Raw genomic sequence first — 11735 nt, forward strand, 5'->3', positions numbered from 1 at the left:
AACACAGATTTGTTTGTTCTTCTGGTAGTGCGTGTTACCTTTGATATTCTTCTCCAGTACCATAACTGAAATGCATCAATTCTTCTACAGTCTTCCTTATTGACTATCCAACTTTCACGTGCATATGAAGTTATTGGAAATACCATGGCTTAGGTCAGGCACATTTTAGTCCTCAAGCTGACATCTTTGCTCTTGAACACTTTAAAGAGGTCTTGTGCAGCAGATTTGCCTAATGCAATACATCAATTGATTTCTTGACTGCTACTGCCATGAGTGTTGATGACAGAGCCAAGCAAAATAAGTCTTTGACAGCTTCATTCTTTTCTCCATTTATTATGATGTTATTTATTGGTCCAGTGGTGAGAATTTTTGTTTTCTTTACATTGAGCTGCAACCCATGAAGGCTGTGGTATTTGATCTTCAGATTGACAGATGAGTGGTGGTGGCCTTGTTTACCCTTCCTCAGTCTTATTTTTTCCTCTTCCAGCAGAAGTAACCACTATACTGAATTTATTGTTTATTATTCCCATGAAGATTTTTATATTTATCAAGTGTATTAAGCAATTAACCATAATATATGGTATTGTTATATATATTGTAAGACTGTATAAATGGTATCACATCTTATTTGTATGTTTAATAATTTTTGTACTTAATATTATGTCATGTTGATATACCTACCTCTAGTTCATTAAGGGTCTCTGGTGGCACTGTGGAACAAACATTAGACTGTTAACAGCAAGATCAGGAGTTCAAACCCACCAGCTACTCTGTGGGAGAAAGATGAAGCTGCCATTTTCTATAAAGATTTACAGTCTTGCTATGAATTGGGATCGACTTGATAGTAGTGGTTTTTTGGGGGGCTAGTTTTGGGGGATGCAGGGAGTTTATATAGCATTCTAGTGTATGGATACATCACAATTTATTTACCTATTCTTCTATTGAACATTTAGGTTTACAAAAGGAGACCATGTCTGACTTCCTTTGGCTTCACAATAGGGAGGTAAATCAAAGTATGAAGCAAAAGTTAGACATGCCTCCACCCTAGTGGTTGTGATGGTGGTGTGCCGTGGAGTCGATTCCACCTCATAGTTACCCTGAGTAGGGTTTCTGAGGCTGTAAATCTTTATAGGAGCAGAACTCCTCATTGTTCTCCCATACAACAGTTGGTAGTTTTGAACTGATGACTTTGAGGTTAGCAGCCCAATTCATAACCACTACACTACCACAGCTGCACACTACAACCATCATTATCCTCTTATGACACAAATTGTCCTTGTCCCTCGCACAGCATCCTTACTTCTCTGTTAGGCTTGTGGGAGTTAAGAAGACTTTGGATTAAAAAGCCATGCCAAGTCAATTCATGACACCACAAGGCTGTTTGTAATCTTTTGCTAGCATGTCTCTAGTCCTAGTGTGGCATTGTAGCATAGACTAACTAAAAGGTTGGCTGTTCAAACCCACCAGCCACTCCTTGGAAACCCTATACAGGGTTGCTATAAGTAAAAACTGACTAGACAAAACTTAACCACAACAAGTCTATTGTGTTGCCAAATTGCTTCCTAAAGTAAATTTGGATCTAAATTATTCCTTATCCTTTCCAATAGTTAATCACTGGAATGTTATACAGGGTCACTATGTGTCAGAACTGACTCCATGGCAATCTGATGGATATGAAATGATATTTCATTAAAGTTTTAATTTTCAGCTTCCCTGGTTACAATATTTCACAAATATTTGACTGTTCAGATTTCTACTTCCGTGAATTTTCTTTAAAAAATAAATATTGTTTTTCCAAATTTGATTTATACAAGTTTCTTAATACATTCTGGCTACTAATCATTTGTTGTTTATACATTGCAAAACTCTTCTCCTAGTCTGTAACTTGTCTTTTTACTGTTTGAGGGTGTCTTTAGACGTACAAACATTAGAATTTAATGGTGGTTAAAAACTATAAGACTTTTCTATGTAGTTTTTGCATTTCTTGTTTAAGAAATACATTCTTACTTTTTTTTTTTTTTGCCTACCCTTTTTAAATGCTTAAGACAAAAATTTAGTAGAGCTAGAGAAAAGTTCTACAAGTAAGAATATGCTATGTGTAAGCATTAGTTTAAAATTTACTATTTTAAAATCATATGTAAGAAGATCTTAATATTGAAAGATTCTGTGAGCAAAATTTGAATGATGCAGAAAACATCAAGAGAAGATGGTTGATACTGAACCATTTCAAGAGGTAGTATATGATAAAAAACTAATGGTACTGAAAGAAGTTCAAGCTGAATTGAAGGCATTGGTGAAAAATAAAGCTCAAGGAACTAATGGAATATAAATTAAAATCTTTCAGTAAACTGATGCAACACTGAAGACACTAATTAATCTAGCCTAAGAAATTTGTAAGACAGCTATCTGGCCAGCCAATTGTATGGAAGAGGTCCATATTTGTTCCCATTCCAAAGAGAGGTGACCCAACAAATGTGGAAATCATCAAATAATATCATAAATACCATATGCACCCCCTCTAAGACTGACATTCAGAGAGAACACATGAGCAGGCATGTAAGCTTGCTGGTGACCACATTGGTTTACTGGTGAGTGGAAGAGGGGGAAAGGCAGCAATGAAGAAATGGGCTGAATTCAACTACATGCCATAGACTCCCATTGACCTGAAGATGAGAGAGAGAAGAGGAAGGGCTGGTTGATCCAAAGTGTGATGAGACCTGGGGACACCTGAGCCCATGCACAAAGACATAGCCACAGAGGGCTAGAGCTGAGAGTGAAGCATCCAGCTGATATGAAGTCAGGTGAGATGCAAAATAACACCCAAACTTGCAGATAGTACCCATTTGACCTAGCCTCGATTGTTTGACTATCAGAACTCAACTAAAAGAAGATAAAACAAACGAACAATTTTTTATAAAGGAAACGAAGGTAAATTGCTACAATTTGATGAAGTTGGCCTATATTCATGGAGATAGTAGCTCAAAATACCAACAGAGAGATAAGGAGTCTTCATATCATCTATCAATTCTATCCCCTCTGTATACAGGATTGATAGGGACTGGTAACTTAGACATTGGCTACCCCAGGATCGGGCAGTGCTTTGTTCTGCTGTGCATAAGGTCACTATGAGTTGGTACTGAATCGATAGCACCTAACAATAACAACTACAAACCTAAAATGAGGGGGCGATAAAGGTACAAAGTGACTACCTTACAAGGTTTCAAGAGGGAGTTTAGTTTAAAAGTGTGTGAGGGAAGATAGAGTCCCTACTGATTTCAGGAGGGAGTTTAGTTTAAGAGTGCGTGAGGGAAGATAGAGTCCCCATGGAATAGTTTTCATCTTGTCTAGATGGGTTGGTAAAAAGAGGTGGGTATAAGATTCTTTTGATTCAATAGTGAGTAATTGTTATCATGACTAATTGCTACTACCACAGATGTAAGGGTAGAAGTTTTGTGAAAACAACAACAACAAGAAGAAAATGGGGCAGTAGATAATCTTATAGTCCAGAAACAGAGGACCCTAGGACCATCAAGGGGGAAGAGCACAAGCAGCATGCAGGACCTTATCCAGAGAAGCAGTGACACCAGAGATGGAGGCAGAGATGGGGATATAAAACAAAGTATTTGATTTGTTGAATGCAAAATTGATGATCTGCCCTGTAAACTTTCACTCAATTCACAATAAAAAGTTAAATAAAAAAAAACATATGCAAGTAAAATTTTGCTTTAAAAAATTCAAAAATTGTTGCAACAGTACACTGACAGTGAACTGCCAGAAATTCAAACTGGATTAAGAAGAGGATGTGGAAGTAGGAATATCATTGCTGATGTCAAATGGATCGTGGCTGAAAGTAGAGAATGCCAGAGAGATGTTTATTGTGCTTTATTGACTATCCAAAGGCTTTTGACTTTGTAGATCATGACAAACTTTGGATAACATTTTGAAGAATTGGCATTCCAGAACACATAATTGTGCTCATGAGGAACTTGGACATAGACCACGAGGTAATTGTTAGAACAGAACAAGGGGATACTGAACAGTTTAACATCATCGGGGTTGTATCATTTTGTCATACTTGTTCATTCTGTATGCTAAACAAATAATTTGAGAACCCGGGTTATATGAAGGAGAAGGTGGTATCATTATTGGAGAAAGAGTCATTAATGGCCTGTGATGAGGACTTAAAATACTTTATGATGAAGATCAAAAAGTACAGCCTTCAGTATGGATTGCACCTTAATGTAAAGAAAACAAAAATCCTTGCAAAGGGGCCAATAAATAACATCATGGTAAATGGAGAAAAAACTGAAGTTGGCAAATAGTTCAATTTCCTTGTACAGTCAACATTCATGGAAGTAGCACTCAAGAAATCAAATGACATTGCATTAGACAAACCTGTTGCGTAAGATCTCTTAAAAGAGCAAAGATGTCAGTTTGAGGACTAAGACATACATGATCCAAGCCATAGTATTTTCAATCACCTCATATGCCTGCAAAAGGTTGATAATGAATAAGAAATACTTTAGAATTTCTCATACTTTGGACATGTTATCAGAAGGGACCTGTACCTGGAGAAAGGCATCATACCTTGTTAAGTGGAGGGTCAATGACAAAGAAGAAGATCCCCAATGAGATGTATTGACACAGCGGCAATGGGCTCAACTCTAACAATTGTGCAGAGAGTGCAGACCCAGAAAGTGTTTTCATTCTGTTTTGCATAGGGTCTCCATGAGTTGGAATCAACTTGATGGCACCTATCAACTTTTGGTGTGACACTGTAGAAGAAGCACTGGACTGGTAACTACAAGGTCGGCAGCTCAAACCCATCAGCGGCTCTTCGACAACCCTATAGAAAGTTGTCAGGAGCTAGAATGGACTCAACAGCATTTAAAAACAAGAACAAATAAAAAATAATACTTCCCTGTATGAGTATCTCATAATTTGTTTATCCACTCATTTGTTCCTGGGTCTTTGGGTTGTTTCAAATTTTGGATGATTATGAGTCAGAACCTATTTGATGGCACTTCCCACTACCACCAACAAAATCAATTAAAGCTGCTATAAACATTCATGGAAAGTCTCTGTGTAGACTTATGAGCCTATTTATTCATATATTCATTTCATCTAGCAATATAAATGCTGGTTTCTACAAGGATTTTATAAAAAAAATGCCAAACTGGGACAAGATGGTGGATGAGGCAGATGCACTACACAGACACTTTACAACAAAAATAAGAGAGACCAAATGAAACAGACACAGATGAAAAGTCTGGCACCCTGAACTTCAGAAGAAAGGTTAGAGAAGTGTATGGAGTGCTTTCTGGGAGGAGAAGCTGAGCAGAGACTGCAAGAGAGGGGGATTGAGAGATTAATAGCTGGCCAGACAAGGCTTGACCATCTTGTAAGCAGCTTTGGTTACAGAAGAAGGCTTGGCAGAGCAGATTCACACAGGTGATGGGAAAGGTGCAATTTCTTCCTTTTCCTCATTCTCTCCTGGTGATCAGAGGTGAGGCCAACTTCCACTCTCATCTGTGCCCAATACAAACCCTGCTCTCCAGGAGTTTGGAACCACATGGTTGGAAGCCTGGCCAGTGTGAGTTGGGGGTGGCTGAGCTGCTTTGGTGCCTGGAATCAGGTGAGTTTGGCTCTAGATCTACAAAACCCACAGAGTCACCAATCAACATTTCACCAGTCACCGTGCCCCCAGCAGCCCCATAATCCTAGCAGACACTGAGACCAACTGTATCAAGTGCCCCCACAAGCTACTTCCAGATTGAGTGCCCTGAACATAGATAACACCAAGGCCCATAGAAACTCCATCTATGGCTAGGAATTCTGCTGTCACATCCCTTCCATGACCACCTTGTGAACACCTTCATTTATAGGAACCCACCAGTGATTTCTCCCCTCTGGGTTCAACAGCTGCAGGGTTTGTTCTTGTAAGTATGAGACTCCACAATGCCACAGAGACAACACACAATTTTAGCTTACACGAAGAAAGAAGAGACAATGGCTCAAATAAATGACCAAAAGGCAGAGACAGAAAGTATTTCTGAGGGGGAAAAAAAGTAATGGAGAACACCTAAGCCCATGGACAAGGACAAAGCTACAGAGGGCTAAAGCTAAGAGTGAAGCATCCAGCTGTTATGAAGTGAGGAGAGACACACAAGAACACCCAAACTTATAGACAGTACCTACCATGGCTTGATGATCAGAACTAGACTGTTGTTGTTGTTAGGTGCCATTGATTCAGAACTGACTCATAGTGAGTGACCTTATGCACAGTAGAATGAAACACTACCCAATTCTAGGTGAAGATTAAAAAAACAAAAACAATTTTTGATAAAGGAAACAAGGGTAAATTGTTACAATTTGATGATCTTGACCTATACTCATGGATGTAGTAGCTCAAAATACCAACTGAGAGAAAAGGAGTCTTCACATCAAGTATCGGTCCTAGACCCTCTGAATACAGGGTTGATAGGAACAGGCAACTTAGACATTGAATACCTAAAATGGGGCGATAAAGGCACAAAGTGACTGCATTACAAGGTTCAAGAGGGAATTTAGTTTAAGTGTGTGTGAGAGAAGATAGAGTCCCCACTGAATAGTTTTCATCTTGTCTAGATGGATCTGGTAAAAAGAGATGGGGATAAAATTCTTATGATTCAATAGTAATTGTTATCATGACTAATTGTGACTGTCACAATTGAAAAAGGTAGAAGACTTGTAAGAAAAACGTGGGAGTAGTTAATCTTACAGTCCAGAAACAGAGGACCCTAGGACCATCAAGGGAGAAGAGCATAAGCAGAATGCGGGACCTTATCCAGAGAAGCAGCAACTCCAGAGATGGAGACAGAGATGGGGACATGGAGAGAGGGACCAGCTGAGGACTCTAGATTCATGGAAAAAAAGGGACTGAGAGCTGGCAGCCAGGAGGCAGACTTGCAGAATGTGCCTTTTGGTAGCATACATTATTATATATGTCTGAGTGTTAAAAAAGAAAGAAAAGCTAAAATGAATAGAGAGAAATACTGTTAACTGAAGGCACATGGAAGAGATTATAATCATTGTAATGAAAAAAAAAAAAGAAAGAAAAAGTAATAGAACTGACTGAAAAAGAATTCAAAAGAATGATATTGTGATACCTTAAATGGATTGACAGATGGAGGAAAGCAAGAAGAACTCACAAAAAATTAGAAGAATTCAGGAAAATGTTACAAGAACAAACTGATAAAATAAACACACATTTTGAAACAACACGAAACCTGCAATTTGAAATCCAGAAGATTTGTTCTAAGATTTCAGAAATAGACAATACATTGAAAGGGCAAAGGAGAAGATGCAAAACAATTAAACCTAATTTAGTGAGCTTGAAGATAAATCTCTCATTACTAGTATGCTAGAAGAACAATCAGAAAAAATGGAGGGAAAAAAATCTGAAGAAAGTCTAAGGGTTATGTGGGACACCATGAAGAGAAACAAATTATGGGTAACTGGAATTCCTGAAGAGACAATAAAAAACACAGAAAATTGTCAAAGAGTTGTTGTAAGAAAATTTCCCTAACATCATGAGAGATGAGAAGATAAGTGTACAAGAAGCTAGACAAATCCCAAACAGGATAGATGCCCTAAAGAAAATCACCAAGACATACATCATAATCAGACTTTCCAAAACCAAAGACAAAGAATTCTTAGAGAAGCATAGGAAAAATTAGAAACTACCTACAAAGGAGAATCAGTAAGACTCAATGCTGATTTTTCAGCAGACACCATGTAGGCAAGAAAGCAATGGGATGACATATACAAAATTCCGAAAGAAAAAATTGTCAATCAAGAATCATATACCCAGCAAAGCTGTCCTTCAAATATGACACTGAAATTAGGACATTTCCTGATAAACATAAATTAAGGGAATTGGTAATGACCTGACCAATCTTACAAAACATTCTAAAGGATGTTCTTTGGACAGAAAACCAACAGTAGACAGAAACCTGAGGTCACCATACATGACAGCCCCTCCCAGAACTAAATCCAGATATAGAAGTATTTAAAGTAAGAAAAACCTACAAGACAGAAAGTAGGGAACCAGAGATATCAATATATAATGAAGTCAGCTACAAAGCAAAAAGAGAATAGTGTGGATACAGAACTTCCAAATAACAAGGAAGTGAAGTAGATTTTAGGGTAAAGCAGACTGTTTTAAGCAGTGTAAAATTAATAAATTACAGTGTAACCTAAAAGACAAATAATACATTTGCACATCAAAATTAAACGAGGAAAATCAGAAAGATTTAGTAAACATTAACACAACAGAAATTCAAATGAAAAGAAAACGCACAAAATAAACTCAGCATAGAAAATTATATAGAATAAAGAATCCAGCAGCACCACACACAGAAAAATGAGAGCAATCAATTCATACTTCTTGGTAATTACACTGAATATAAACAGATTAAATGAATGCCAGTCAAGAGACATAGAGAGAAGAATGGATAAGAAAACAGGATCCTTCAATATGCTGTCTACAAGAGACATATCAGAAAGATGTAGACAGCCTAAATGCCCATCAACAGAAAGAATTGTTAAACTTTGGTACATACACACAATGGAATGCTATAAAATGCTGAAGAATAATGATGAATCTGTGAAGCACCTCACAATATGGTTGAATCCGGAGGACATTGTTGTTGTTGTAAAGTGTCATTGAGTTGGTGCGGACTCATAGTGACTCTACATAGACTTTCCGAGGAGTGGCTAGTGAGCTTGCATCGCCAACCTTGCTGTTCAAACCAACCTTGATGTCCAGCACATTAGCCTGCAGCACCACACCAGGACTCCTGCATGACATTATGCGGAGTGAAATTAGTCAATCACAGGAGGATAAATATTGTGTGAGATCAATGAAAAAAGTTGGGGAAGGGTTTTCTTGATGGAAGAAATGATCTATGATTGTTACTGGGTGGAAGAGAGGGAGGGCGGGAAATGGTTCATGTACTGGAGGGGGGCCATATGTTGGCATTGGTGACAGGTTTGGGCAGTATACAGTGGGAGGGGAGGAGGTTGGCAGGGGAGGGTTAGGGTGGAAGACACAAGGAGAAATGCAGTTGTTGAACTGAGTGAGGTGAATGCTGCTGGCTGTGGTGCATGGAGGGGATTTTAACTGTGTGGTGGGGCAAAGTGTGGGATTTGTTGACTGTGGAGCTGTTCATCTGCTCTGTGGACCTTCACTCATTTCCTAACGGAGAATTGGGGGGAAAAAATCATCAAACTGTTTTCCATAGTAGCTGTATTGTTATACTTGCCCATTAACAATACCAAGAGTTGGTATTGTCAATCTTTTTATTTATTTTGGCCATTCTCATGGGTGCTTAATGGTATCTCTTTGCTTTTTATTTTTCATTTTCCTATTGAATAGTAGTGTGGCACTGTAAGATAAGCACTGGACTGCTAACCACAAGGTCGGTGGTTCAAACTTACCAGCTGCTTCTCTGAAACCTGTACGGGTTGTTATGAGGCAGAACTGAGTTGATAGCACTTAATAAAAACAACAGCAATGATATTGAATGTCTTTTCATGTGTTTAGTTGGTCATTTTGTACATCTTCTTTGGTGAGCTGTGAATTAAAATCTTTCGCTTATTTTTAAATTGAATTATCTCCTTTATTTATTTTTTAAAAAGTTTTCATTGTGAATTGAGTGAGTTAACAGAGAAGATCATCAGTTTTACATTCAACAAATTATATACTTTGTTTCATTATGATGATTATAATTCCCTCCATGTACCATGACTTAACAGTATTTCTCGCTATTCATTTTAGCTCTTTTGTTTTTGTTTTTTTTTTTTAAACAAACAAACAACCACTTAGACATATATAATAATTTAAACCACCAAAGGGCACATTCTGCAAGCCTGCCTCCTGGCCGCCAGCTCAGTCTCTCTCTCTCAATGAATTTAGACTCCTCAGCTGCTCCATCTCTCTATGTCCCCATCTCTGCCTCCATCTCTTGTGTCTCTGCTTTTCTGGATAAGGTCCCACAATCCGCTTGTGCTCTTCTCCCTTGATGGTCCTAGGATCCTCTGTTTCTGGACTGCAAGATTAACTACTCCCCCATTTTTTTTTACAAAACTTCTACCTTTACAATTGTGACAGGCGTAATTAGTTATGATAACAATTATTCACTATTGAATCATAAGAATCTTATCCCTATCTCTTTTCACCAGACCCTTCTAGACTAGATGAAAACTATTCAGTGTGGACTCTATCTTCCCCCTCACACTCTTAAACTGTGATCCCTCTAGAACACTTTTAAGGCAGCCATTTTGTGCATGTATTGCCCCCTCATTTTAGGTATCCAATGTCTAAGTTGCCCATCCCTATCAACTCTGTATACAGAGGGGATAGGATTGATACTTGATGGGAAGACTCCTTTTCTCTCAGTTGGTTTTTTGAGGTACTACATCCTTGAGTATAGGTCAAATTAATCAAATTGTAGCAATTTACCCTCATGTCCTTTATTAAAAATTTTTTAAAATCTTCCCCTAGTCGAATTCTGATTATCAAGCCATTGAGGATAGGTAGAATGGGCACTATCTGCAATTTTGGGTGTTCTTGTGTGTCTCCCTTCACTTCATATCAGCTGGATGCTTAACTCTTGGCTCTAGCCCTCTGTGGCCATGTCCTTGTCTATGAGACTTAGGTGTCCCCAAGTCTCACCACAGTATGGACTAATCAGCACTTGTTTCTCTTATTTTTGAGTATTAAAATTCTTAGTGTTTTCTGGATTGCTTGTGAATTATAGGAATGTGAAATATAGCAACTTGGGTTAGTTTCTACACTGCAGCGAATGACTTATACCCATAGTCTTTACAACTCCCACCAAAGAGCATGAGAGAAGATGCTGATGGAATGCTATAAATCAGTGGGAATGGTTGTTAACAGGGCAAGTTGTGACTGTAAAAACATGGAACTAAAATGCAGATATAAAATGAGTCATCTCAGGAGGAGGAAGGGGTGGAGCACACTGCACTCCAAGATCCCTGTGTGTTGAACATCCTTGATTCAGCAGACAGAACTGTGACACCAAAGGAGTGCCAGAGGAGCGTTAGCAGCAGAAGAACAGAGTCACAATATGAGACAAAATGGTGGACTTCCTGGTCCATGGAGCACATAAAGCTGATTGGTTATCCAGGAAGCTTGAAAGTGGGCTGTCTCATAACATTCAGTTGGGGAGCAGTGTTTGCTGACCCACTGAACTAGAGCTGAGTGCCTTTGGCCTTAGCTTATAGAGAAGTGGGTTACCCTGAGGACTTTATCAGCAGCACTCAAAGAACTTTGCCCAAGCAAAGAGAGGTCTGCCTGTGGACATGCCTGAGGAGAGGCTGTCCTGTCTGGAAGAACTATGCTGTGGGCATGTCTCTTCCATAATTGTAATATGTTATCTTCTCTAATAAACCCCATGACTGTGAGTATGGTGTCTGAGTACTGTTTGGCCATTGCAATGCATTATTGAAACCAACTGAGTAGAGAATGTTGTGGGAGGGATGGTTTGGTGATTTTTTTTTTTTTTTTAGTTTCTCATCATCTGTGTGTGAAGTGTGAAAATGAAACAGAAATGAGACAAACGTATTTGATCACCATTAATTTTTTATCAATTTTTATACACTCCAATCTTTTTTATCCAAAGACTTGAAACAAATTGTTACATTCAAAACTGTATAGCAGTGGCAAATAG

The sequence above is a fragment of the Chrysochloris asiatica genome, unplaced genomic scaffold (assembly GCF_000296735.1).
Source record: "Chrysochloris asiatica unplaced genomic scaffold, ChrAsi1.0 scaffold00042, whole genome shotgun sequence".
NCBI lineage: Eukaryota > Metazoa > Chordata > Mammalia > Afrosoricida > Chrysochloridae > Chrysochloris > Chrysochloris asiatica.